General features: G+C 45.6%; 17 non-coding genes and 2 pseudogenes across 17 annotated transcripts; all 19 read left to right on the top strand.

Moving 5' to 3' along the window:
- The first annotated feature begins 4190 nt into the window (after positions 1 to 4190).
- LOC141186033 (U2 spliceosomal RNA) lies at positions 4191 to 4288 on the top strand (annotated as a pseudogene).
- A 1127-nt stretch (positions 4289 to 5415) lies between these two features.
- LOC141184823 (U2 spliceosomal RNA) lies at positions 5416 to 5606 on the top strand. Its single transcript, XR_012259542.1, has one exon. It is a non-coding gene; the product is annotated as a U2 spliceosomal RNA (small nuclear RNA).
- Positions 5607 to 6725: 1119 nt separating this feature from the next.
- Positions 6726 to 6916, top strand: LOC141187481 (U2 spliceosomal RNA). The gene has a single exon (XR_012261663.1). It is a non-coding gene; the product is annotated as a U2 spliceosomal RNA (small nuclear RNA).
- A 1123-nt stretch (positions 6917 to 8039) lies between these two features.
- On the top strand, positions 8040 to 8230 carry LOC141187480 (U2 spliceosomal RNA). The gene has a single exon (XR_012261662.1). It is a non-coding gene; the product is annotated as a U2 spliceosomal RNA (small nuclear RNA).
- Positions 8231 to 9356: 1126 nt separating this feature from the next.
- Positions 9357 to 9547, top strand: LOC141187479 (U2 spliceosomal RNA). The gene has a single exon (XR_012261661.1). It is a non-coding gene; the product is annotated as a U2 spliceosomal RNA (small nuclear RNA).
- Positions 9548 to 10667: 1120 nt separating this feature from the next.
- LOC141186113 (U2 spliceosomal RNA) lies at positions 10668 to 10783 on the top strand (annotated as a pseudogene).
- Positions 10784 to 11307: 524 nt separating this feature from the next.
- On the top strand, positions 11308 to 11489 carry LOC141185681 (U2 spliceosomal RNA). The gene has a single exon (XR_012260317.1). It is a non-coding gene; the product is annotated as a U2 spliceosomal RNA (small nuclear RNA).
- A 1121-nt stretch (positions 11490 to 12610) lies between these two features.
- On the top strand, positions 12611 to 12801 carry LOC141187478 (U2 spliceosomal RNA). Its single transcript, XR_012261660.1, has one exon. It is a non-coding gene; the product is annotated as a U2 spliceosomal RNA (small nuclear RNA).
- A 1120-nt stretch (positions 12802 to 13921) lies between these two features.
- LOC141184981 (U2 spliceosomal RNA) lies at positions 13922 to 14112 on the top strand. The gene has a single exon (XR_012259685.1). It is a non-coding gene; the product is annotated as a U2 spliceosomal RNA (small nuclear RNA).
- Positions 14113 to 15232: 1120 nt separating this feature from the next.
- LOC141187477 (U2 spliceosomal RNA) lies at positions 15233 to 15423 on the top strand. Its single transcript, XR_012261659.1, has one exon. It is a non-coding gene; the product is annotated as a U2 spliceosomal RNA (small nuclear RNA).
- Positions 15424 to 16543: 1120 nt separating this feature from the next.
- LOC141185438 (U2 spliceosomal RNA) lies at positions 16544 to 16734 on the top strand. The gene has a single exon (XR_012260101.1). It is a non-coding gene; the product is annotated as a U2 spliceosomal RNA (small nuclear RNA).
- A 1120-nt stretch (positions 16735 to 17854) lies between these two features.
- Positions 17855 to 18045, top strand: LOC141187476 (U2 spliceosomal RNA). Its single transcript, XR_012261658.1, has one exon. It is a non-coding gene; the product is annotated as a U2 spliceosomal RNA (small nuclear RNA).
- Positions 18046 to 19167: 1122 nt separating this feature from the next.
- Positions 19168 to 19358, top strand: LOC141187475 (U2 spliceosomal RNA). The gene has a single exon (XR_012261657.1). It is a non-coding gene; the product is annotated as a U2 spliceosomal RNA (small nuclear RNA).
- Positions 19359 to 20480: 1122 nt separating this feature from the next.
- Positions 20481 to 20671, top strand: LOC141187472 (U2 spliceosomal RNA). Its single transcript, XR_012261655.1, has one exon. It is a non-coding gene; the product is annotated as a U2 spliceosomal RNA (small nuclear RNA).
- A 1120-nt stretch (positions 20672 to 21791) lies between these two features.
- On the top strand, positions 21792 to 21982 carry LOC141187471 (U2 spliceosomal RNA). The gene has a single exon (XR_012261654.1). It is a non-coding gene; the product is annotated as a U2 spliceosomal RNA (small nuclear RNA).
- A 1119-nt stretch (positions 21983 to 23101) lies between these two features.
- On the top strand, positions 23102 to 23292 carry LOC141187470 (U2 spliceosomal RNA). The gene has a single exon (XR_012261653.1). It is a non-coding gene; the product is annotated as a U2 spliceosomal RNA (small nuclear RNA).
- A 1119-nt stretch (positions 23293 to 24411) lies between these two features.
- LOC141184900 (U2 spliceosomal RNA) lies at positions 24412 to 24602 on the top strand. Its single transcript, XR_012259612.1, has one exon. It is a non-coding gene; the product is annotated as a U2 spliceosomal RNA (small nuclear RNA).
- A 1121-nt stretch (positions 24603 to 25723) lies between these two features.
- Positions 25724 to 25914, top strand: LOC141187469 (U2 spliceosomal RNA). Its single transcript, XR_012261652.1, has one exon. It is a non-coding gene; the product is annotated as a U2 spliceosomal RNA (small nuclear RNA).
- Positions 25915 to 27027: 1113 nt separating this feature from the next.
- On the top strand, positions 27028 to 27218 carry LOC141187468 (U2 spliceosomal RNA). The gene has a single exon (XR_012261651.1). It is a non-coding gene; the product is annotated as a U2 spliceosomal RNA (small nuclear RNA).
- Positions 27219 to 27392: the final 174 nt, after the last annotated feature.

Raw genomic sequence — 27392 nt, 5'->3', positions numbered from 1 at the left:
CAGAATAAAGTCCTTTAATTGAAATAAAGACACAATCCTTTATTGTTCTAAATTAAACCATACTTACCGTCACGCCCATTCCAGCTGAAGCCAACGATCTCCTGCAATAAAAGAAAAATAATAAAGCAACCTCATCCTTACCTTTCCATGGTTCCCACGACAGCTTCAGCTCTGCTACATCGAGATGACAGGCTGGACCGCAGCAGAACGCTGCCATCCAGCCTGTCATCCCGCAGACACTGAGAAGCGCAGGCTTGCTTGCGCTGCTCAGCGTCTCTCTGTGACGACATCCAGATGAGCCGAGTTCATGTCCAATGAACTCGGCTCACCTCATGCACGTCACTGACAGCGTGGGAAAATTCTCACGCTGAAGCGGTGAGTGGAGGAAAATTTTCCCACGCTGTCAGTGACGTGCATAAGGTGAGCTCATGTCCAATGAACTCAGCTCACCTCCTGCACGTCACTGACAGCGTGGGAGAATTCTCCTGCACTCAGCGCTTCAGTGTGAGAATTCTCCCACGCTGAAGCGCTGAGTGCAGGAGAATTTTCCCACGCTGTCAGTGACGTGCATGAGGTGAGCCGAGTTCATTGGACATTAACTCGGCTCATCTGGATGCCCTCACAGAGAGACACTGTGGAGCGCAAGCAAGCCTGCGCTTCTCAGTGTCTGCGGGATGACAGGCTGGATGGCAGCGTTCTGCTGCGGTCCAGCCTGTCATCTCGATGTAGCAGAGCTGAAGCTGTCATGGGAACCATGGAAAGGTAAGGATGATGTTGCTTTATTATTTTTCTTTTATTTCAGGAGATCGTTGGCTTCAGCTGGAATGGGTGTGATGGTAAGTATGGTTTAATTTAGAACAATAAAGAATTGTGTCTTTATTTCAATTAAAGGACTTTTTTCTGGGTGTTGTGTTTTTTTTAAATACTTTACTAGAAATTCATGGTGGTCATGTCTAATATTGGCGTGACCCCATGAATTTCGGGCTTAGGGCCAGCTGATAATGCCAAGCTGGCCCTAACCCCTTTATTACCCAGTGAGCCACCGCATCAGGGCCCTGGATGAGTTGGGTACAGCGCCAGAAGATGGCGCTTCTATGAACGCGCCATTTTCCGGGATGGCTGCGGACTGCAATTTGCAGCGGGGGTGGCCCAGAAAGCTTGGGCCTCCCTGCGCTGCGGATTCCAGCCCCCAGCTGCCTAGTTGTACCTGGCTGGACACAAAAACAGGGCGAAGCCCCACGTCAATTTTCTTTAAATTATTTCATGAAATAATTAAGAAAAAAAGGGCTTCCCTATATTGTTGTGTCCGGCCAGGTACAAATAGGCAGCTGGTGGTTGGGGGCAGCCCGTTCCTGCCTGCTGTACCTGGCTGGACACAAATATAGTGCGAAGCCCCACGTCAATTTTTTTTAAATTATTTCATGAATTTCCTGAAATAATTTAAAAAAATTTAAGTGGGGCTTCGCACTATATTTGTGTCCAGCCAGGTACAGCAGGCAGGAACGGGCTGCCCCCATCCACCAGCTGCCTATTTGTACCTGGCCGGACACAACAATATAGGGAAGCCCTTTTTTTCTTAATTATTTCATGAATTTCATGAAATAATTAAAAAAAAAAGTACGTGGGGCTTCGCCCTATTTTTGTGTCCAGCCAGGTACAACTAGGCAGCTGGGGGCTGGAATCTGCAGCGCAGGGAGGCCCAAGCTTTCTGGGCCCCCCCCCGCTACAAATTGCAGTCCGCAGCCACCCCGGAAAATGGCGCTTTCATAGAAGCGCCATCTTCTGGCGCTGTGCCCAACTCATCCAGGGCCCTGGTGCGGTGGCTCACTGGGTAATAAAGGGGTTAGGGCCAGCTTGGTATTATCAGCTGGCCCCAAGCCCAAAATTCATGGGGTCACGCCAGTATTAGACATGACCGCCATGAATTTCTAGTAAAGTATTTAAAAAAAACACAACACCCAGAATAAAGTCCTTTAATTGAAATAAAGACACAATTCTTTATTGTTCTAAATTAAACCATACTTACCATCACACCCATTCCAGCTGAAGCCAACGATCTCCTGCAATAAAAGAAAAATAATAAACCAACCTCATCCTTACCTTTCCATGGTTCCCACGACAGCTTCAGCTCTGCTACATCGAGATGACTGGCTGGACCGCAGCAGAACGCTGCCATCCAGTCTGTCATCCCGCAGACACTGCGAAGCGCAGGCATGCTTGCACTCCTCACTGTCTCGCTGTGACGGCATCCAGATGAGCCGAGGTCATGTCCAATGAACTCGGCTCACCTCATGCACGTCACTGACAGCGTGGGAAAATTCTCACGCTGAAGTGCTGAGTGCAGGAGAATTCTCCCACGCTGTCAGTGATGTGCATGAGGTGAGCTCATGTCCAAAGAACTCAGCTCACCTCCTGCACGTCACTGACAGCGTGGGAAAATTCTCCTGCAATCAGCGCTTCAGCGTGAGAATTTTCCCACGCTGTCAGTGACGTGCATGAGGTGAGCCGAGTTAATTGGACATGAACTCGGCTCTTCTGGATGTCGTCACAGAGAGACGCTGAGCAGCGCAAGCAAGCCTGCGCTTCTCAGTGTCTGCGGGATGACAGGCTGGATGGCAGCGTTCTGCTGCGGTCCAGCCTGTCATCTCGATGTAGCAGAGCTGAAGCTGTCGTGGGAACCATGGAAACGTAAGGATGAGGTTGCTTTATTATTTTTCTTTTATTGCAGGAGATCGTTGGCTTCAGCTGGAATGGGCGTGATGGTAAGTATGGTTTAATTTAGAACAATAAAGGATTGTGTCTTTATTTCAATTAAAGGACTTTATTCTGGGTGTTTGTGTTTTTTTTAACTTTGACTATGGGGTTAGTAATGGCGGTGTCTTATAGACGCCTCTACATTACTAACCTGGGCTTGATGTCAGCTGGCATTATAAGCTGACATCAACCCCAACCCTATTACCCCCTGCCACCGCACCAGGGCAGCGTGGAAGAGCGAGGCTAAGTGCCAGAATTGACGCATCCTATGAATGCGCCATTTCTGGGGCGGCTGACGGCTGGTGTTTCTAGCCTGGGAGGGGGCCAATATTCATGGCTCCCTTCCTGGGCTATTAATATCAGCCCCCAGCTGTCTGCCTAGCCTTTGCTAGCTATTAAATTAGGGGGGACCCCACGTCATTTTTTTGGGGGGGTCCCCCATTTTAATAGCTAGTAAAGGCTATGTATTCAGCTGGGGGCTGATATTAGTAGCCTGGGAAGCTCCGTGGGTATTACCCCCTTCCCAGGCTTCAAACATCTGCCCCAGCCGTCTGCTTAACCTCCGCTAGAGCCTAAAATTAAGGGGAACCCCACGCCAATTTTTTTAATAATAAATCCTTTATTTTAATACTAAATGACAAGTACAGTAACCAACACTATCACTGTACTTCATATATATGTGACTGACATGTTTCTATCTATCTAATCTATGTGTGAAGCTCTATTCTGTCTGTTATAAATTGTCGGGTACCGCTGCTGAATTGCCGGCCGGCTTTTTTAAAGAGACAGTGCATGAAAACACTATTATTTTTTTAAATAAATCCTTTACACTAAATGACAAGTACAGTAAGCAACACTATCACTGTACTTATTATATATGTGACTGACATGTTTCTATCTATCTAATCTATGTGTGAAGCTCTATTCTTTCTGTTCTAAATTGTCGGGTACAGATGCTGAATTGCCGGCCGGCTTTTTTAAAGAGACGGTGCATGAAAACACTAATATTTTTTTTAATAAATCCTTTACACTAAATGACAAGTGCAGTAACCAACACTGTCACTGTGCTTCTTATATGTGTGACTGACATGTTTCTATCTATCTAATCTATGTGTGATGCTCTATTCCTTCTTGTCTAAATTGTCGGGTACCGGTGTATGCCGCTGCTGAATTTGCCGGCCGGCTTTTTTAAAGAGAGTGTCTTCTGAGCAGTTTGTCAGCTTTTGGACACCTTTGCAGGTGTTTTCTATGTGTTTCTATGTGTTTTTGTTTGCCTGCCATTGGTTTTAACGGTGTTCGACGGTGTTCTAAGGTGTTCGACGAACAGTTCGACGAACAGTTCCTCGAACATCCCGGTGTTCGACGAACCGAACCGAACCCGAACACTACGGGGGTGGCTCAACACTATATCTGATACGTCCCCTATCTGGGGACCATATATTAAATGGATTTTTAGAACAGGGAGATGGAAAAAGAGCTTGCTCTGTCCACTCCACGCATTGACCTGGTATTGCAGTATCTCCAGGACCGGTGCACCCCTTCTTTAATGCAGTTTCTAAAATCAGAAAGAATTGAATTCAATGCTTTTTGTTCATTTTGCTTGTTTGTCGGATTTTGGGATGGACTCTTTGGCTTTGCTTTTCTTCTCCTCATTGGATTTTTCATGTTAAAAGTTGCAGAAGCCAGATGACAAGCTCATTTTGGTTCAACTTCAGCAACTGTGCATTGCATTGCCATGTAATGTAATGTAATGCAATGCTATCTATCTAGCTCTCCCTCTATACTTCCTTTTGGATAAACAGACATATTAGGCAAGCATTTTGGAGCTTTCACCTAAATAACTACAGGTGGTGAGATAAGCTGCACAATATAATTGACCTTTCAGTATATTGTTGCACACACACCATCTATTTAGCAAATGCCCTTGTTATCAACAGCAGCCTTTTAAACTCACCTGAGCTAACAGGTATGTGAGCTGGTTACTCTGCTGCGCTTAAAATTTCTTTTTTGGTTTGCTACAATGCCTTTTCTGAAACGTTGTCTCCCTCTGCTGGAACACTGACTTCTTTCATTTAATGCCTGCAGACTATAAAAGAGAAACCAACCCAAAAAGTTTGGTTGATTAGTCTGTGGCATTCTTTTAAACTGCTGCTTATGGCGGTCTCTGTGAGCTTCTCAGTGACATTCAGCCATCCAGGTATCCCGCCTGCAGTAGACGGAATGTGGCAATGGAACGCTGGCTGCGCGTGTCATAATAGGCTCTGAGCCTTTATATACCTGCGCACAGCAGCAGCCACCTTCAGTCTGCTGCTGGACAGCCAGCAGCAGCAGCAGCAGGAGAGGTAATTAATCAGCAACCCTCCTGCTAAGGGTAGACAGCTGCTCGTTCCACCCCCCCCCCGCCTTAATTGGTTCTCGTCCCTTCCAACGGTGTTGAGGCGGGTGGGAACAGCCGGGGGTTGAGGGTACTGTGCTAAAAGAGGTGGAGTTATGCAGATCTAAAACGCGTGGATTGCAGCAGCAGCAAGCCGAAAAGTGCAGGCATGTGAGGGATCTAGAGGTTGACAGCATGTCTTCTTAACGGGAGTCCAGGTGGCCATCTCCACAAATGGACTTTTCAGAATCCTTGGGTGGCACCGTAGTCGGAAACCAATTCTGGTTATCGCTTCTCGGCCTTTTGGCTAAGATCAAGTGTAGTATCTGTTCTTATCAGTTTAATATCTGATACGTCCCCTATCTGGGGACCATATATTAAATGGATTTTTAGAACAGGGAGATGGAAAAAGAGCTTGCTCTGTCCACTCCACGCATTGACCTGGTATTGCAGTATCTCCAAGACCGGTGCACCCCTTCTTTAATGCAGTTTCTAAAATCAGAAAGAATTGAATTCAATGCTTTTTGTTCATTTTGCTTGTTTGTCGGATTTTGGGATGGACTCTTTGGCTTTGCTTTTCTTCTCCTCATTGGATTTTTCATGTTAAAAGTTGCAGAAGCCAGATGACAAGCTCATTTTGGTTCAACTTCAGCAACTGTGCATTGCATTGCCATGTAATGTAATGTAATGCAATGCTATCTATCTAGCTCTCCCTCTATACTTCCTTTTGGATAAACAGACATATTAGGCAAGCATTTTGGAGCTTTCACCTAAATAACTACAGGTGGTGAGATAAGCTGCACAATATAATTGACCTTTCAGTATATTGTTGCACACACACCATCTATTTAGCAAATGCCCTTGTTATCAACAGCAGCCTTTTAAACTCACCTGAGCTAACAGGTATGTGAGCTGGTTACTCTGCTGCGCTTAAAATTTCTTTTTTGGTTTGCTACAATGCCTTTTCTGAAACGTTGTCTCCCTCTGCTGGAACACTGACTTCTTTCATTTAATGCCTGCAGACTATAAAAGAGAAACCAACCCAAACAGTTTGGTTGATTAGTCTGTGGCATTCTTTTAAACTGTTGCTTATGGCGGTCTCTGTGAGCTTCTCAGTGACATTCAGCCATCCAGGTATCCCGCCTGCAGTAGACGGAATGTGGCAATGGAACGCTGGCTGCGCGTGTCATAACAGGCTCTGAGCCTTTATATACCTGCGCACAGCAGCAGCCACCTTCAGTCTGCTGCTGGACAGCCAGCAGCAGCAGCAGCGGGAGAGGTAATTAATCAGCAACCCTCCTGCTAAGGGTAGACAGCTGCTCGTTCCACCCCCCCCCGCCTTAATTGGTTCTCCTCCCTTCCAACGGTGTTGAGGCGGGTGGGAACAGCCGGGGGTTGAGGGTACTGTGCTAAAAGAGGTGGAGTTATGCAGATCTAAAACGCGTGGATTGCAGCAGCAGCAAGCCGAAAAGTGCAGGCATGTGAGGGATCTAGAGGTTGACAGCATGTCTTCTTAACGGGAGTCCAGGTGGCCATCTCCACAAATGGACTTTTCAGAATCCTTGGGTGGCACCGTAGTCGGAAACCAATTCTGGTTATCGCTTCTCGGCCTTTTGGCTAAGATCAAGTGTAGTATCTGTTCTTATCAGTTTAATATCTGATACGTCCCCTATCTGGGGACCATATATTAAATGGATTTTTAGAACAGGGAGATGGAAAAAGAGCTTGCTCTGTCCACTCCACGCATTGACCTGGTATTGCAGTATCTCCAGGACCGGTGCACCCCTTCTTTAATGCAGTTTCTAAAATCAGAAAGAATTGAATTCAATGCTTTTTGTTCATTTTGCTTGTTTGTCGGATTTTGGGATGGACTCTTTGGCTTTGCTTTTCTTCTGCTCATTGGATTTTTCATGTTAAAAGTTGCAGAAGCCAGATGACAAGCTCATTTTGGTTCAACTTCAGCAACTGTGCATTGCATTGCCATGTAATGTAATGTAATGCAATGCTATCTATCTAGCTCTCCCTCTATACTTCCTTTTGGATAAACAGACATATTAGGCAAGCATTTTGGAGCTTTCACCTAAATAACTACAGGTGGTGAGATAAGCTGCACAATATAATTGACCTTTCAGTATATTGTTGCACACACACCATCTATTTAGCAAATGCCCTTGTTATCAACAGCAGCCTTTTAAACTCACCTGAGCTAACAGGTATGTGAGCTGGTTACTCTGCTGCGCTTAAAATTTCTTTTTTGGTTTGCTACAATGCCTTTTCTGAAACGTTGTCTCCCTCTGCTGGAACACTGACTTCTTTCATTTAATGCCTGCAGACTATAAAAGAGAAACCAACCCAAAAAGTTTGGTTGATTAGTCTGTGGCATTCTTTTAAACTGTTGCTTATGGCGGTCTCTGTGAGCTTCTCAGTGACATTCAGCCATCCAGGTATCCCGCCTGCAGTAGACGGAATGTGGCAATGGAACGCTGGCTGCGCGTGTCATAATAGGCTCTGAGCCTTTATATACCTGCGCACAGCAGCAGCCACCTTCAGTCTGCTGCTGGACAGCCAGCAGCAGCAGCAGCAGGAGAGGTAATTAATCAGCAACCCTCCTGCTAAGGGTAGACAGCTGCTCGTTCCACCCCCCCCCCCCCGCCTTAATTGGTTCTCCTCCCTTCTAACGGTGTTGAGGCGGGTGGGAACAGCCGGGGGTTGAGGGTACTGTGCTAAAAGAGGTGGAGTTATGCAGATCTAAAACGCGTGGATTGCAGCAGCAGCAAGCCGAAAAGTGCAGGCATGTGAGGGATCTAGAGGTTGACAGCATGTCTTCTTAACGGGAGTCCAGGTGGCCATCTCCACAAATGGACTTTTCAGAATCCTTGGGTGGCACCGTAGTCGGAAACCAATTCTGGTAATCGCTTCTCGGCCTTTTGGCTAAGATCAAGTGTAGTATCTGTTCTTATCAGTTTAATATCTGATACGTCCCCTATCTGGGGACCATATATTAAATGGATTTTTAGAACAGGGAGATGGAAAAAGAGCTTGCTCTGTCCACTCCACGCATTGACCTGGTATTGCAGTATCTCCAGGACCGGTGCACCCCTTCTTTAATGCAGTTTCTAAAATCAGAAAGAATTGAATTCAATGCTTTTTGTTCATTTTGCTTGTTTGTCGGATTTTGGGATGGACTCTTTTGCTTTGCTTTTCTTCTCCTCATTGGATTTTTCATGTTAAAAGTTGCAGAAGCCAGATGACAAGCTCATTTTGGTTCAACTTCAGCAACTGTGCATTGCATTGCCATGTAATGTAATGTAATGCAATGCTATCTATCTAGCTCTCCCTCTATACTTCCTTTTGGATAAACAGACATATTAGGCAAGCATTTTGGAGCTTTCACCTAAATAACTACAGGTGGTGAGATAAGCTGCACAATATAATTGACCTTTCAGTATATTGTTGCACACACACCATCTATTTAGCAAATGCCCTTGTTATCAACAGCAGCCTTTTAAACTCACCTGAGCTAACAGGTATGTGAGCTGGTTACTCTGCTGCGCTTAAAATTTCTTTTTTGGTTTGCTACAATGCCTTTTCTGAAACGTTGTCTCCCTCTGCTGGAACACTGACTTCTTTCATTTAATGCCTGCAGACTATAAAAGAGAAACCAACCCAAAAAGTTTGGTTGATTAGTCTGTGGCATTCTTTTAAACTGTTGCTTATGGCGGTCTCTGTGAGCTTCTCAGTGACATTCAGCCATCCAGGTATCCCGCCTGCAGTAGACGGAATGTGGCAATGGAACGCTGGCTGCGCGTGTCATAATAGGCTCTGAGCCTTTATATACCTGCGCACAGCAGCAGCCACCTTCAGTCTGCTGCTGGACAGCCAGCAGCAGCAGCAGCAGGAGAGGTAATTAATCAGCAACCCTCCTGCTAAGGGTAGACAGCTGCTTGTTCCACCCCCCCCCCCCCCCCGCCTTAATTGGTTCTCCTCCCTTCCAACGGTGTTGAGGCGGGTGGGAACAGCCGGGGGTTGAGGGTACTGTGCTAAAAGAGGTGGAGTTATGCAGATCTAAAACGCGTGGATTGCAGCAGCAGCAAGCCGAAAAGTGCAGGCATGTGAGGGATCTAGAGGTTGACAGCATGTCTTCTTAACGGGAGTCCAGGTGGCCATCTCCACAAATGGACTTTTCAGAATCCTTGGGTGGCACCGTAGTCGGAAACCAATTCTGGTTATCGCTTCTCGGCCTTTTGGCTAAGATCAAGTGTAGTATCTGTTCTTATCAGTTTAATATCTGATACGTCCCCTATCTGGGGACCATATATTAAATGGATTTTTAGAACAGGGAGATGGAAAAAGAGCTTGCTCTGTCCACTCCACGCATTGACCTGGTATTGCAGTATCTCCAGGACCGGTGCACCCCTTCTTTAATGCAGTTTCTAAAATCAGAAAGAATTGAATTCAATGCTTTTTGTTCATTTTGCTTGTTTGTCGGATTTTGGGATGGACTCTTTGGCTTTGCTTTTCTTCTCCTCATTGGATTTTTCATGTTAAAAGTTGCAGAAGCCAGATGACAAGCTCATTTTGGTTCAACTTCAGCAACTGTGCATTGCATTGCCATGTAATGTAATGTAATGCAATGCTATCTATCTAGCTCTCCCTCTATACTTCCTTTTGGATAAACAGACATATTAGGCAAGCATTTTGGAGCTTTCACCTAAATAACTACAGGTGGTGAGATAAGCTGCACAATATAATTGACCTTTCAGTATATTGTTGCACACACACCATCTATTTAGCAAATGCCCTTGTTATCAACAGCAGCCTTTTAAACTCACCTGAGCTAACAGGTATGTGAGCTGGTTACTCTGCTGCGCTTAAAATTTCTTTTTTGGTTTGCTACAATGCCTTTTCTGAAACGTTGTCTCCCTCTGCTGGAACACTGACTTCTTTCATTTAATGCCTGCAGACTATAAAAGAGAAACCAACCCAAAAAGTTTGGTTGATTAGTCTGTGGCATTCTTTTAAACTGTTGCTTATGGCGGTCTCTGTGAGCTTCTCAGTGACATTCAGCCATCCAGGTATCCCGCCTGCAGTAGACGGAATGTGGCAATGGAACGCTGGCTGCGCGTGTCATAATAGGCTCTGAGCCTTTATATACCTGCGCACAGCAGCAGCAACCTTCAGTCTGCTGCTGGACAGCCAGCAGCAGCAGCAGCAGGAGAGGTAATTAATCAGCAACCCTCCTGCTAAGGGTAGACAGCTGCTCGTTCCACCCCCCCCCCGCCTTAATTGGTTCTCCTCCCTTCCAACGGTGTTGAGGCGGGTGGGAACAGCCGGGGGTTGAGGGCACTGTGCTAAAAGAGGTGGAGTTATGCAGATCTAAAACGCGTGGATTGCAGCAGCAGCAAGCCGAAAAGTGCAGGCATGTGAGGGATCTAGAGGTTGACAGCATGTCTTCTTAACGGGAGTCCAGGTGGCCATCTCCACAAATGGACTTTTCAGAATCCTTGGGTGGCACCGTAGTCGGAAACCAATTCTGGTTATCGCTTCTCGGCCTTTTGGCTAAGATCAAGTGTAGTATCTTTTGAAAAGGCAGTTTTGTCCTTGGGCTGCCCTAGTAAATTGATGCATATTACACACTGGTTTGGTGCACTTGTTAGTACGCCAGGTGGCTCATAGAGTTATCTGATGGAAAACATGGCCCTCCAGGATCGAAGTCACTAGGCTGGGTAAGTGTGAGGGCTTTGGAGCAATGTGCCCCAGGAGTAGGCGCCCTGGTGGGAGTCCAAGCTTACTGGGACTGGGAACCCCAGAAAGACTTGGCTTCGTAGCACGCCGCACCTTTGCCAATCATACTTTCTGAGCAACCCCCCCTATTCCTGGCCTCCGGGCTAGGAAGGGGAATTTTTATAAACCCGGTCGGAGGTCCGGTCAGCTTTGGGCTGAGAAACCAACACAGGCTCCAGCTCCACTAGGGTGGCAGCCTAGATGGAAGCTGGGAGCACGAAAACGGCTCTTCTCCGGCTTCGGCTAGGGAGAGCATCGGAGATCCCTGACCCTCGCTGTGGCCTTCTGGCTCGGAGGGATGGGGATGGTTTATTGGGGACCCTCTCCTCCGGGAAGGGTCCACATGAATCCTCGCCTCGTGCGCTGTTTTGGTGTGACTTCGGTCACATTTTTCAGTGCCTTGGATGCAGCTTCAATCAAAAAATCTGTTCTTATCAGTTTAATATCTGATACGTCCCCTATCTGGGGACCATATATTAAATGGATTTTTAGAACAGGGAGATGGAAAAAGAGCTTGCTCTGTCCACTCCACACATTGACCTGGTATTGCAGTATCTCCAGGACCGGTGCACCCCTTCTTTAATGCAGTTTCTAAAATCAGAAAGAATTGAATTCAATGCTTTTTCTTCATTTTGCTTGTTTGTCGGATTTTGGGATGGACTCTTTTGCTTTGCTTTTCTTCTCCTCATTGGATTTTTCATGTTAAAAGTTGCAGAAGCCAGATGACAAGCTCATTTTGGTTCAACTTCAGCAACTGTGCATTGCATTGCCATGTAATGTAATGTAATGCAATGCTATCTATCTAGCTCTCCCTCTATACTTCCTTTTGGATAAACAGACATATTAGGCAAGCATTTTGGAGCTTTCACCTAAATAACTACAGGTGGTGAGATAAGCTGCACAATATAATTGACCTTTCAGTATATTGTTGCACACACACCATCTATTTAGCAAATGCCCTTGTTATCAACAGCAGCCTTTTAAACTCGCCTGAGCTAACAGGTATGTGAGCTGGTTACTCTGCTGCGCTTAAAATTTCTTTTTTGGTTTGCTACAATGCCTTTTCTGAAACGTTGTCTCCCTCTGCTGGAACACTGACTTCTTTCATTTAATGCCTGCAGACTATAAAAGAGAAACCAACCCAAAAAGTTTGGTTGATTAGTCTGTGGCATTCTTTTAAACTGTTGCTTATGGCGGTCTCTGTGAGCTTCTCAGTGACATTCAGCCATCCAGGTATCCCGCCTGCAGTAGACGGAATGTGGCAATGGAACGCTGGCTGCGCGTGTCATAATAGGCTCTGAGCCTTTATATACCTGCGCACAGCAGCAGCCACCTTCAGTCTGCTGCTGGACAGCCAGCAGCAGCAGCAGCAGGAGAGGTAATTAATCAGCAACCCTCCTGCTAAGGGTAGACAGCTGCTCGTTCCACCCCCCCCCCCGCCTTAATTGGTTCTCCTCCCTTCCAACGGTGTTGAGGCGGGTGGGAACAGCCGGGGGTTGAGGGTACTGTGCTAAAAGAGGTGGAGTTATGCAGATCTAAAACGCGTGGATTGCAGCAGCAGCAAGCCGAAAAGTGCAGGCATGTGAGGGATCTAGAGGTTGACAGCATGTCTTCTTAACGGGAGTCCAGGTGGCCATCTCCACAAATGGACTTTTCAGAATCCTTGGGTGGCACCGTAGTCGGAAACCAATTCTGGTTATCGCTTCTCGGCCTTTTGGCTAAGATCAAGTGTAGTATCTGTTCTTATCAGTTTAATATCTGATACGTCCCCTATCTGGGGACCATATATTAAATGGATTTTTAGAACAGGGAGATGGAAAAAGAGCTTGCTCTGTCCACTCCACGCATTGACCTGGTATTGCAGTATCTCCAGGACCGGTGCACCCCTTCTTTAATGCAGTTTCTAAAATCAGAAAGAATTGAATTCAATGCTTTTTGTTCATTTTGCTTGTTTGTCGGATTTTGGGATGGACTCTTTGGCTTTGCTTTTCTTCTCCTCATTGGATTTTTCATGTTAAAAGTTGCAGAAGCCAGATGACAAGCTCATTTTGGTTCAACTTCAGCAACTGTGCATTGCATTGCCATGTAATGTAATGTAATACAATGCTATCTATCTAGCTCTCCCTCTATACTTCCTTTTGGATAAACAGACATATTAGGCAAGCATTTTGGAGCTTTCACCTAAATAACTACAGGTGGTGAGATAAGCTGCACAATATAATTGACCTTTCAGTATATTGTTGCACACACACCATCTATTTAGCAAATGCCCTTGTTATCAACAGCAGCCTTTTAAACTCACCTGAGCTAACAGGTATGTGAGCTGGTTACTCTGCTGCGCTTAAAATTTCTTTTTTGGTTTGCTACAATGCCTTTTCTGAAACGTTGTCTCCCTCTGCTGGAACACTGACTTCTTTCATTTAATGCCTGCAGACTATAAAAGAGAAACCAACCCAAAAAGTTTGGTTGATTAGTCTGTGGCATTCTTTTAAACTGTTGCTTATGGCGGTCTCTGTGAGCTTCTCAGTGACATTCAGCCATCCAGGTATCCCGCCTGCAGTAGACGGAATGTGGCAATGGAACGCTGGCTGCGCGTGTCATAATAGGCTCTGAGCCTTTATATACCTGCGCACAGCAGCAGCCACCTTCAGTCTGCTGCTGGACAGCCAGCAGCAGCAGCAGCAGGAGAGGTAATTAATCAGCAACCCTCCTGCTAAGGGTAGACAGCTGCTCGTTCCACCCCCCCCCCGCCTTAATTGGTTCTCCTCCCTTCCAACGGTGTTGAGGCGGGTGGGAACAGCCGGGGGTTGAGGGTACTGTGCTAAAAGAGGTGGAGTTATGCAGATCTAAAACGCGTGGATTGCAGCAGCAGCAAGCCGAAAAGTGCAGGCATGTGAGGGATCTAGAGGTTGACAGCATGTCTTCTTAACGGGAGTCCAGGTGGCCATCTCCACAAATGGACTTTTCAGAATCCTTGGGTGGCACCGTAGTCGGAAACCAATTCTGGTTATCGCTTCTCGGCCTTTTGGCTAAGATCAAGTGTAGTATCTGTTCTTATCAGTTTAATATCTGATACGTCCCCTATCTGGGGACCATATATTAAATGGATTTTTAGAACAGGTAGATGGAAAAAGAGCTTGCTCTGTCCACTCCACGCATTGACCTGGTATTGCAGTATCTCCAGGACCGGTGCACCCCTTCTTTAATGCAGTTTCTAAAATCAGAAAGAATTGAATTCAATGCTTTTTGTTCATTTTGCTTGTTTGTCGGATTTTGGGATGGACTCTTTGGCTTTGCTTTTCTTCTCCTCATTGGATTTTTCATGTTAAAAGTTGCAGAAGCCAGATGACAAGCTCATTTTGGTTCAACTTCAGCAACTGTGCATTGCATTGCCATGTAATGTAATGTAATGCAATGCTATCTATCTAGCTCTCCCTCTATACTTCCTTTTGGATAAACAGACATATTAGGCAAGCATTTTGGAGCTTTCACCTAAATAACTACAGGTGGTGAGATAAGCTGCACAATATAATTGACCTTTCAGTATATTGTTGCACACACACCATCTATTTAGCAAATGCCCTTGTTATCAACAGCAGCCTTTTAAACTCACCTGAGCTAACAGGTATGTGAGCTGGTTACTCTGCTGCGCTTAAAATTTCTTTTTTGGTTTGCTACAATGCCTTTTCTGAAACGTTGTCTCCCTCTGCTGGAACACTGACTTCTTTCATTTAATGCCTGCAGACTATAAAAGAGAAACCAACCCAAAAAGTTTGGTTGATTAGTCTGTGGCATTCTTTTAAACTATTGCTTATGGCGGTCTCTGTGAGCTTCTCAGTGACATTCAGCCATCCAGGTATCCCGCCTGCAGTAGACGGAATGTGGCAATGGAACGCTGGCTGCGCGTGTCATAATAGGCTCTGAGCCTTTATATACCTGCGCACAGCAGCAGCCACCTTCAGTCTGCTGCTGGACAGCCAGCAGCAGCAGCAGCAGGAGAGGTAATTAATCAGCAACCCTCCTGCTAAGGGTAGACAGCTGCTCGTTCCACCCCCCCCCCGCCTTAATTGGTTCTCCTCCCTTCCAACGGTGTTGAGGCGGGTGGGAACAGCCGGGGGTTGAGGGTACTGTGCTAAAAGAGGTGGAGTTATGCAGATCTAAAACGCGTGGATTGCAGCAGCAGCAAGCCGAAAAGTGCAGGCATGTGAGGGATCTAGAGGTTGACAGCATGTCTTCTTAACGGGAGTCCAGGTGGCCATCTCCACAAATGGACTTTTCAGAATCCTTGGGTGGCACCGTAGTCGGAAACCAATTCTGGTTATCGCTTCTCGGCCTTTTGGCTAAGATCAAGTGTAGTATCTGTTCTTATCAGTTTAATATCTGATACGTCCCCTATCTGGGGACCATATATTAAATGGATTTTTAGAACAGGGAGATGGAAAAAGAGCTTGCTCTGTCCACTCCACGCATTGACCTGGTATTGCAGTATCTCCAGGACCGGTGCACCCCTTCTTTAATGCAGTTTCTAAAATCAGAAAGAATTGAATTCAATGCTTTTTGTTCATTTTGCTTGTTTGTCGGATTTTGGGATGGACTCTTTGGCTTTGCTTTTCTTCTCCTCATTGGATTTTTCATGTTAAAAGTTGCAGAAGCCAGATGACAAGCTCATTTTGGTTCAACTTCAGCAACTGTGCATTGCATTGCCATGTAATGTAATGTAATGCAATGCTATCTATCTAGCTCTCCCTCTATACTTCCTTTTGGATAAACAGACATATTAGGCAAGCATTTTGGAGCTTTCACCTAAATAACTACAGGTGGTGAGATAAGCTGCACAATATAATTGACCTTTCAGTATATTGTTGCACACACACCATCTATTTAGCAAATGCCCTTGTTATCAACAGCAGCCTTTTAAACTCACCTGAGCTAACAGGTATGTGAGCTGGTTACTCTGCTGCGCTTAAAATTTCTTTTTTGGTTTGCTACAATGCCTTTTCTGAAACGTTGTCTCCCTCTGCTGGAACACTGACTTCTTTCATTTAATGCCTGCAGACTATAAAAGAGAAACCAACCCAAAAAGTTTGGTTGATTAGTCTGTGGCATTCTTTTAAACTGTTGCTTATGGCGGTCTCTGTGAGCTTCTCAGTGACATTCAGCCATCCAGGTATCCCGCCTGCAGTAGACGGAATGTGGCAATGGAACGCTGGCTGCGCGTGTCATAATAGGCTCTGAGCCTTTATATACCTGCGCACAGCAGCAGCCACCTTCAGTCTGCTGCTGGACAGCCAGCAGCAGCAGCAGCAGGAGAGGTAATTAATCAGCAACCCTCCTGCTAAGGGTAGACAGCTGCTCGTTCCACCCCCCCCCCGCCTTAATTGGTTCTCCTCCCTTCCAACGGTGTTGAGGCGGGTGGGAACAGCCGGGGGTTGAGGGTACTGTGCTAAAAGAGGTGGAGTTATGCAGATCTAAAATGCGTGGATTGCAGCAGCAGCAAGCCGAAAAATGCAGGCATGTGAGGGATCTAGAGGTTGACAGCATGTCTTCTTAACGGGAGTCCAGGTGGCCATCTCCACAAATGGACTTTTCAGAATCCTTGGGTGGCACCGTAGTCGGAAACCAATTCTGGTTATCGCTTCTCGGCCTTTTGGTTAAGATCAAGTGTAGTATCTGTTCTTATCAGTTTAATATCTGATACGTCCCCTATCTGGGGACCATATATTAAATGGATTTTTAGAACAGGGAGATGGAAAAAGAGCTTGCTCTGTCCACTCCACGCATTGACCTGGTATTGCAGTATCTCTAGGACCGGTGCACCCCTTCTTTAATGCAGTTTCTAAAATCAGAAAGAATTGAATTCAATGCTTTTTGTTCATTTTGCTTGTTTGTCGGATTTTGGGATGGACTCTTTGGCTTTGCTTTTCTTCTCCTCATTGGATTTTTCATGTTAAAAGTTGCAGAAGCCAGATGACAAGCTCATTTTGGTTCAACTTCAGCAACTGTGCATTGCATTGCCATGTAATGTAATGTAATGCAATGCTATCTATCTAGCTCTCCCTCTATACTTCCTTTTGGATAAACAGACATATTAGGCAAGCATTTTGGAGCTTTCACCTAAATAACTACAGGTGGTGAGATAAGCTGCACAATATAATTGACCTTTCAGTATATTGTTGCACACACACCATCTATTTAGCAAATGCCCTTGTTATCAACAGCAGCCTTTTAAACTCACCTGAGCTAACAGGTATGTGAGCTGGTTACTCTGCTGCGCTTAAAATTTCTTTTTTGGTTTGCTACAATGCCTTTTCTGAAACGTTGTCTCCCTCTGCTGGAACACTGACTTCTTTCATTTAATGCCTGCAGACTATAAAAGAGAAACCAACCCAAAAAGTTTGGTTGATTAGTCTGTGGCATTCTTTTAAACTGTTGCTTATGGCGGTCTCTGTGAGCTTCTCAGTGACATTCAGCCATCCAGGTATCCCGCCTGCAGTAGACGGAATGTGGCAATGGAACGCTGGCTGCGCGTGTCATAATAGGCTCTGAGCCTTTATATACCTGCGCACAGCAGCAGCCACCTTCAGTCTGCTGCTGGACAGCCAGCAGCAGCAGCAGCAGGAGAGGTAATTAATCAGCAACCCTCCTGCTAAGGGTAGACAGCTGCTCGTTCCACCCCCCCCCCGCCTTAATTGGTTCTCCTCCCTTCCAACGGTGTTGAGGCGGGTGGGAACAGCCGGGGGTTGAGGGTACTGTGCTAAAAGAGGTGGAGTTATGCAGATCTAAAACGCGTGGATTGCAGCAGCAGCAAGCCGAAAAGTGCAGGCATGTGAGGGATCTAGAGGTTGACAGCATGTCTTCTTAACGGGAGTCCAGGTGGCCATCTCCACAAATGGACTTTTCAGAATCCTTGGGTGGCACCGTAGTCGGAAACCAATTCTGGTTATCGCTTCTCGGCCTTTTGGCTAAGATCAAGTGTAGTATCTGTTCTTATCAGTTTAATATCTGATACGTCCCCTATCTGGGGACCATATATTAAATGGATTTTTAGAACAGGGAGATGGAAAAAGAGCTTGCTCTGTCCACTCCACGCATTGACCTGGTATTGCAGTATCTCCAGGACCGGTGCACCCCTTCTTTAATGCAGTTTCTAAAATCAGAAAGAATTGAATTCAATGCTTTTTGTTCATTTTGCTTGTTTGTCGGATTTTGGGATGGACTCTTTGGCTTTGCTTTTCTTCTCCTCATTGGATTTTTCATGTTAAAAGTTGCAGAAGCCAGATGACAAGCTCATTTTGGTTCAACTTCAGCAACTGTGCATTGCATTGCCATGTAATGTAATGTAATGCAATGCTATCTATCTAGCTCTCCCTCTATACTTCCTTTTGGATAAACAGACATATTAGGCAAGCATTTTGGAGCTTTCACCTAAATAACTACAGGTGGTGAGATAAGCTGCACAATATAATTGACCTTTCAGTATATTGTTGCACACACACCATCTATTTAGCAAATGCCCTTGTTATCAACAGCAGCCTTTTAAACTCACCTGAGCTAACAGGTATGTGAGCTGGTTACTCTGCTGCGCTTAAAATTTCTTTTTTGGTTTGCTACAATGCCTTTTCTGAAACGTTGTCTCCCTCTGCTGGAACACTGACTTCTTTCATTTAATGCCTGCAGACTATAAAAGAGAAACCAACCCAAAAAGTTTGGTTGATTAGTCTGTGGCATTCTTTTAAACTGTTGCTTATGGCGGTCTCTGTGAGCTTCTCAGTGACATTCAGCCATCCAGGTATCCCGCCTGCAGTAGACGGAATGTGGCAATGGAACGCTGGCTGCGCGTGTCATAATAGGCTCTGAGCCTTTATATACCTGCGCACAGCAGCAGCCACCTTCAGTCTGCTGCTGGACAGCCAGCAGAAGCAGCAGCAGGAGAGGTAATTAATCAGCAACCCTCCTGCTAAGGGTAGACGGCTGCTCGTTCCACCCCCCCCCCCCGCCTTAATTGGTTCTCCTCCCTTCCAACGGTGTTGAGGCGGGTGGGAACAGCCGGGGGTTGAGGGTACTGTGCTAAAAGAGGTGGAGTTATGCAGATCTAAAATGCGTGGATTGCAGCAGCAGCAAGCCGAAAAGTGCAGGCATGTGAGGGATCTAGAGGTTGACAGCATGTCTTCTTAACGGGAGTCCAGGTGGCCATCTCCACAAATGGACTTTTCAGAATCCTTGGGTGGCACCGTAGTCGGAAACCAATTCTGGTTATCGCTTCTCGGCCTTTTGGCTAAGATCAAGTGTAGTATCTGTTCTTATCAGTTTAATATCTGATACGTCCCCTATCTGGGGACCATATATTAAATGGATTTTTAGAACAGGGAGATGGAAAAAGAGCTTGCTCTGTCCACTCCACGCATTGACCTGGTATTGCAGTATCTCCAGGACCGGTGCACCCCTTCTTTAATGCAGTTTCTAAAATCAGAAAGAATTGAATTCAATGCTTTTTGTTCATTTTGCTTGTTTGTCGGATTTTGGGATGGACTCTTTGGCTTTGCTTTTCTTCTCCTCATTGGATTTTTCATGTTAAAAGTTGCAGAAGCCAGATGACAAGCTCATTTTGGTTCAACTTCAGCAACTGTGCATTGCATTGCCATGTAATGTAATGTAATGCAATGCTATCTATCTAGCTCTCCCTCTATACTTCCTTTTGGATAAACAGACATATTAGGCAAGCATTTTGGAGCTTTCACCTAAATAACTACAGGTGGTGAGATAAGCTGCACAATATAATTGACCTTTCAGTATATTGTTGCACACACACCATCTATTTAGCAAATGCCCTTGTTATCAACAGCAGCCTTTTAAACTCACCTGAGCTAACAGGTATGTGAGCTGGTTACTCTGCTGCGCTTAAAATTTCTTTTTTGGTTTGCTACAATGCCTTTTCTGAAACGTTGTCTCCCTCTGCTGGAACACTGACTTCTTTCATTTAATGCCTGCAGACTATAAAAGAGAAACCAACCCAAAAAGTTTGTTTGATTAGTCTGTGGCATTCTTTTAAACTGTTGCTTATGGCGGTCTCTGTGAGCTTCTCAGTGACATTCAGCCATCCAGGTATCCCGCCTGCAGTAGACGGAATGTGGCAATGGAACGCTGGCTGCGCGTGTCATAATAGGCTCTGAGCCTTTATATACCTGCGCACAGCAGCAGCCACCTTCAGTCTGCTGCTGGACAGCCAGCAGCAGCAGCAGCAGGAGAGGTAATTAATCAGCAACCCTCCTGCTAAGGGTAGACAGCTGCTCGTTCCACCCCCCCCCCCCGCCTTAATTGGTTCTCCTCCCTTCCAACGGTGTTGAGGCGGGTGGGAACAGCCGGGGGTTGAGGGTACTGTGCTAAAAGAGGTGGAGTTATGCAGATCTAAAACGCGTGGATTGCAGCAGCAGCAAGCCGAAAAGTGCAGGCATGTGAGGGATCTAGAGGTTGACAGCATGTCTTCTTAACGGGAGTCCAGGTGGCCATCTCCACAAATGGACTTTTCAGAATCCTTGGGTGGCACCGTAGTCGGAAACCAATTCTGGTTATCGCTTCTCGGCCTTTTGGCTAAGATCAAGTGTAGTATCTGTTCTTATCAGTTTAATATCTGATACGTCCCCTATCTGGGGACCATATATTAAATGGATTTTTAGAACAGGGAGATGGAAAAAGAGCTTGCTCTGTCCACTCCACGCATTGACCTGGTATTGCAGTATCTCCAGGACCGGTGCACCCCTTCTTTAATGCAGTTTCTAAAATCAGAAAGAATTGAATTCAATGCTTTTTGTTCATTTTGCTTGTTTGTCGGATTTTGGGATGGACTCTTTGGCTTTGCTTTTCTTCTCCTCATTGGATTTTTCATGTTAAAAGTTGCAGAAGCCAGATGACAAGCTCATTTTGGTTCAACTTCAGCAACTGTGCATTGCATTGCCATGTAATGTAATGTAATGCAATGCTATCTATCTAGCTCTCCCTCTATACTTCCTTTTGGATAAACAGACATATTAGGCAAGCATTTTGGAGCTTTCACCTAAATAACTACAGGTGGTGAGATAAGCTGCACAATATAATTGACCTTTCAGTATATTGTTGCACACACACCATCTATTTAGCAAATGCCCTTGTTATCAACAGCAGCCTTTTAAACTCACCTGAGCTAACAGGTATGTGAGCTGGTTACTCTGCTGCGCTTAAAATTTCTTTTTTGGTTTGCTACAATGCCTTTTCTGAAACGTTGTCTCCCTCTGCTGGAACACTGACTTCTTTCATTTAATGCCTGCAGACTATAAAAGAGAAACCAACCCAAAAAGTTTGGTTGATTAGTCTGTGGCATTCTTTTAAACTGTTGCTTATGGCGGTCTCTGTGAGCTTCTCAGTGACATTCAGCCATCCAGGTATCCCGCCTGCAGTAGACGGAATGTGGCAATGGAACGCTGGCTGCGCGTGTCATAATAGGCTCTGAGCCTTTATATACCTGCGCACAGCAGCAGCCACCTTCAGTCTGCTGCTGGACAGCCAGCAGCAGCAGCAGCAGGAGAGGTAATTAATCAGCAACCATCCTGCTAAGGGTAGACAGCTGCTCGTTCCACCCCCCCCCCGCCTTAATTGGTTCTCCTCCCTTCCAACGGTGTTGAGGCGGGTGGGAACAGCCGGGGGTTGAGGGTACTGTGCTAAAAGAGGTGGAGTTATGCAGATCTAAAACGCGTGGATTGCAGCAGCAGCAAGCCGAAAAGTGCAGGCATGTGAGGGATCTAGAGGTTGACAGCATGTCTTCTTAACGGGAGTCCAGGTGGCCATCTCCACAAATGGACTTTTCAGAATCCTTGGGTGGCACCGTAGTCGGAAACCAATTCTGGTTATCGCTTCTCGGCCTTTTGGCTAAGATCAAGTGTAGTATCTGTTCTTATCAGTTTAATATCTGATACGTCCCCTATCTGGGGACCATATATTAAATGGATTTTTAGAACAGGGAGATGGAAAAAGAGCTTGCTCTGTCCACTCCACGCATTGACCTGGTATTGCAGTATCTCCAGGACCGGTGCACCCCTTCTTTAATGCAGTTTCTAAAATCAGAAAGAATTGAATTCAATGCTTTTTGTTCATTTTGCTTGTTTGTCGGATTTTGGGATGGACTCTTTGGCTTTGCTTTTCTTCTCCTCATTGGATTTTTCATGTTAAAAGTTGCAGAAGCCAGATGACAAGCTCATTTTGGTTCAACTTCAGCAACTGTGCATTGCATTGCCATGTAATGTAATGTAATGCAATGCTATCTATCTAGCTCTCCCTCTATACTTCCTTTTGGATAAACAGACATATTAGGCAAGCATTTTGGAGCTTTCACCTAAATAACTACAGGTGGTGAGATAAGCTGCACAATATAATTGACCTTTCAGTATATTGTTGCACACACACCATCTATTTAGCAAATGCCCTTGTTATCAACAGCAGCCTTTTAAACTCACCTGAGCTAACAGGTATGTGAGCTGGTTACTCTGCTGCGCTTAAAATTTCTTTTTTGGTTTGCTACAATGCCTTTTCTGAAACATTGTCTCCCTCTGCTGGAACACTGACTTCTTTCATTTAATGCCTGCAGACTATAAAAGAGAAACCAACCCAAAAAGTTTGGTTGATTAGTCTGTGGCATTCTTTTAAACTGTTGCTTATGGCGGTCTCTGTGAGCTTCTCAGTGACATTCAGCCATCCAGGTATCCCGCCTGCAGTAGACGGAATGTGGCAATGGAACGCTGGCTGCGCGTGTCATAATAGGCTCTGAGCCTTTATATACCTGCGCACAGCAGCAGCCACCTTCAGTCTGCTGCTGGACAGCCAGCAGCAGCAGCAGCAGGAGAGGTAATTAATCAGCAACCCTCCTGCTAAGGGTAGACAGCTGCTCGTTCCACCCCCCCCCGCCTTAATTGGTTCTCCTCCCTTCCAACGGTGTTGAGGCGGGTGGGAACAGCCGGGGGTTGAGGGTACTGTGCTAAAAGAGGTGGAGTTATGCAGATCTAAAACGCGTGGATTGCAGCAGCAGCAAGCCGAAAAGTGCAGGCATGTGAGGGATCTAGAGGTTGACAGCATGTCTTCTTAACGGGAGTCCAGGTGGCCATCTCCACAAATGGACTTTTCAGAATCCTTGGGTGGCACCGTAGTCGGAAACCAATTCTGGTTATCGCTTCTCGGCCTTTTGGCTAAGATCAAGTGTAGTATCTGTTCTTATCAGTTTAATATCTGATACGTCCCCTATCTGGGGACCATATATTAAATGGATTTTTAGAACAGGGAGATGGAAAAAGAGCTTGCTCTGTCCACTCCACGCATTGACCTGGTATTGCAGTATCTCCAGGACCGGTGCACCCCTTCTTTAATGCAGTTTCTAAAATCAGAAAGAATTGAATTCAATGCTTTTTGTTCATTTTGCTTGTTTGTCGGATTTTGGGATGGACTCTTTGGCTTTGCTTTTCTTCTCCTCATTGGATTTTTCATGTTAAAAGTTGCAGAAGCCAGATGACAAGCTCATTTTGGTTCAACTTCAGCAACTGTGCATTGCATTGCCATGTAATGTAATGTAATGCAATGCTATCTATCTAGCTCTCCCTCTATACTTCCTTTTGGATAAACAGACATATTAGGCAAGCATTTTGGAGCTTTCACCTAAATAACTACAGGTGGTGAGATAAGCTGCACAATATAATTGACCTTTCAGTATATTGTTGCACACACACCATCTATTTAGCAAATGCCCTTGTTATCAACAGCAGCCTTTTAAACTCACCTGAGCTAACAGGTATGTGAGCTGGTTACTCTGCTGCGCTTAAAATTTCTTTTTTGGTTTGCTACAATGCCTTTTCTGAAACGTTGTCTCCCTCTGCTGGAACACTGACTTCTTTCATTTAATGCCTGCAGACTATAAAAGAGAAACCAACCCAAAAAGTTTGGTTGATTAGTCTGTGGCATTCTTTTAAACTGTTGCTTATGGCGGTCTCTGTGAGCTTCTCAGTGACATTCAGCCATCCAGGTATCCCGCCTGCAGTAGACGGAATGTGGCAATGGAACGCTGGCTGCGCATGTCATAATAGGCTCTGAGCCTTTATATACCTGCGCACAGCAGCAGCCACCTTCAGTCTGCTGCTGGACAGCCAGCAGCAGCAGCAGCAGGAGAGGTAATTAATCAGCAACCCTCCTGCTAAGGGTAGACAGCTGCTCGTTCCACCCCCCCCCGCCTTAATTGGTTCTCCTCCCTTCCAACGGTGTTGAGGCGGGTGGGAACAGCCGGGGGTTGAGGGTACTGTGCTAAAAGAGATGGAGTTATGCAGATCTAAAACGCGTGGATTGCAGCAGCAGCAAGCCGAAAAGTGCAGGCATGTGAGGGATCTAGAGGTTGACAGCATGTCTTCTTAACGGGAGTCCAGGTGGCCATCTCCACAAATGGACTTTTCAGAATCCTTGGGTGGCACCGTAGTCGGAAACCAATTCTGGTTATCGCTTCTCGGCCTTTTGGCTAAGATCAAGTGTAGTATCTGTTCTTATCAGTTTAATATCTGATACCTCCCCTATCTGGGGACCATATATTAAATGGATTTTTAGAACAGGGAGATGGAAAAAGAGCTTGCTCTGTCCACTCCACGCATTGACCTGGTATTGCAGTATCTCCAGGACCGGTGCACCCCTTCTTTAATGCAGTTTCTAAAATCAGAAAGAATTGAATTCAATGCTTTTTGTTCATTTTGCTTGTTTGTCGGATTTTGGGATGGACTCTTTGGCTTTGCTTTTCTTCTCCTCATTGGATTTTTCATGTTAAAAGTTGCAGAAGCCAGATGACAAGCTCATTTTGGTTCAACTTCAGCAACTGTGCATTGCATTGCCATGTAATGTAATGTAATGCAATGCTATCTATCTAGCTCTCCCTCTATACTTCCTTTTGGATAAACAGACATATTAGGCAAGCATTTTGGAGCTTTCACCTAAATAACTACAGGTGGTGAGATAAGCTGCACAATATAATTGACCTTTCAGTATATTGTTGCACACACACCATCTATTTAGCAAATGCCCTTGTTATCAACAGCAGCCTTTTAAACTCACCTGAGCTAACAGGTATGTGAGCTGGTTACTCTGCTGCGCTTAAAATTTCTTTTTTGGTTTGCTACAATGCCTTTTCTGAAACGTTGTCTCCCTCTGCTGGAACACTGACTTCTTTCATTTAATGCCTGCAGACTATAAAAGAGAAACCAACCCAAAAAGTTTGGTTGATTAGTCTGTGGCATTCTTTTAAACTGTTGCTTATGGCGGTCTCTGTGAGCTTCTCAGTGACATTCAGCCATCCAGGTATCCCGCCTGCAGTAGACGGAATGTGGCAATGGAACGCTGGCTGCGCGTGTCATAATAGGCTCTGAGCCTTTATATACCTGCGCACAGCAGCAGCCACCTTCAGTCTGCTGCTGGACAGCCAGCAGCAGCAGCAGCAGGAGAGGTAATTAATCAGCAACCCTCCTGCTAAGGGTAGACAGCTGCTCGTTCCACCCCCCCCCCCGCCTTAATTGGTTCTCCTCCCTTCCAACGGTGTTGAGGCGGGTGGGAACAGCCGGGGGTTGAGGGTACTGTGCTAAAAGAGGTGGAGTTATGCAGATCTAAAACGCGTGGATTGCAGCAGCAGCAAGCCGAAAAGTGCAGGCATGTGAGGGATCTAGAGGTTGACAGCATGTCTTCTTAACGGGAGTCCAGGTGGCCATCTCCACAAATGGACTTTTCAGAATCCTTGGGTGGCACCGTAGTCGGAAACCAATTCTGGTTATCGCTTCTCGGCCTTTTGGCTAAGATCAAGTGTAGTATCTGTTCTTATCAGTTTAATATCTGATACGTCCCCTATCTGGGGACCATATATTAAATGGATTTTTAGAACAGGGAGATGGAAAAAGAGCTTGCTCTGTCCACTCCACGCATTGACCTGGTATTGCAGTATCTCCAGGACCGGTGCACCCCTTCTTTAATGCAGTTTCTAAAATCAGAAAGAATTGAATTCAATGCTTTTTGTTCATTTTGCTTGTTTGTCGGATTTTGGGATGGACTCTTTGGCTTTGCTTTTCTTCTCCTCATTGGATTTTTCATGTTAAAAGTTGCAGAAGCCAGATGACAAGCTCATTTTGGTTCAACTTCAGCAACTGTGCATTGCATTGCCATGTAATGTAATGTAATGCAATGCTATCTATCTAGCTCTCCCTCTATACTTCCTTTTGGATAAACAGACATATTAGGCAAGCATTTTGGAGCTTTCACCTAAATAACTACAGGTGGTGAGATAAGCTGCACAATATAATTGACCTTTCAGTATATTGTTGCACACACACCATCTATTTAGCAAATGCCCTTGTTATCAACAGCAGCCTTTTAAACTCACCTGAGCTAACAGGTATGTGAGCTGGTTACTCTGCTGCGCTTAAAATTTCTTTTTTGGTTTGCTACAATGCCTTTTCTGAAACGTTGTCTCCCTCTGCTGGAACACTGACTTCTTTCATTTAATGCCTGCAGACTATAAAAGAGAAACCAACCCAAAAAGTTTGGTTGATTAGTCTGTGGCATTCTTTTAAACTGTTGCTTATGGCGGTCTCTGTGAGCTTCTCAGTGACATTCAGCCATCCAGGTATCCCGCCTGCAGTAGACGGAATGTGGCAATGGAACGCTGGCTGCGCGTGTCATAATAGGCTCTGAGCCTTTATATACCTGCGCACAGCAGCAGCCACCTTCAGTCTGCTGCTGGACAGCCAGCAGCAGCAGGAGAGGTAATTAATCAGCAACCCTCCTGCTAAGGGTAGACAGCTGCTCGTTCCACCCCCCCCCGCCTTAATTGGTTCTCCTCCCTTCCAACGATGCTGAGGCGGGTGGGAACAGCCGGGGGTTGAGGGTACTGTGCTAAAAGAGGTGGAGTTATGCAGATCTAAAACGCGTGGATTGCAGCAGCAGCAAGCCGAAAAGTGCAGGCATGTGAGGGATCTAGAGGTTGACAGCATGTCTTCTTAACGGGAGTCCAGGTGGCCATCTCCACAAATGGACTTTTCAGAATCCTTGGGTGGCACCGTAGTCGGAAACCAATTCTGGTTATCGCTTCTCGGCCTTTTGGCTAAGATCAAGTGTAGTATCTGTTCTTATCAGTTTAATATCTGATACGTCCCCTATCTGGGGACCATATATTAAATGGATTTTTAGAACAGGGAGATGGAAAAAGAGCTTGCTCTGTCCACTCCACGCATTGACCTGGTATTGCAGTATCTCCAGGACCGGTGCACCCCTTCTTTAATGCAGTTTCTAAAATCAGAAAGAATTGAATTCAATGCTTTTTGTTCATTTTGCTTGTTTGTCGGATTTTGGGATGGACTCTTTGGCTTTGCTTTTCTTCTCCTCATTGGATTTTTCATGTTAAAAGTTGCAGAAGCCAGATGACAAGCTCATTTTGGTTCAACTTCAG

Source organism: Phyllobates terribilis, unplaced genomic scaffold (assembly GCF_046119375.1).
Source record: "Phyllobates terribilis strain yellow unplaced genomic scaffold, ASM4611937v1 Scaffold_40__1_contigs__length_11209783, whole genome shotgun sequence".
Taxonomy (NCBI): Eukaryota; Metazoa; Chordata; class Amphibia; order Anura; family Dendrobatidae; genus Phyllobates; species Phyllobates terribilis.
The sequence above is the reverse complement of the archived record's forward strand: the minus strand, read 5'-3'. Positions and strand labels throughout refer to the sequence as shown.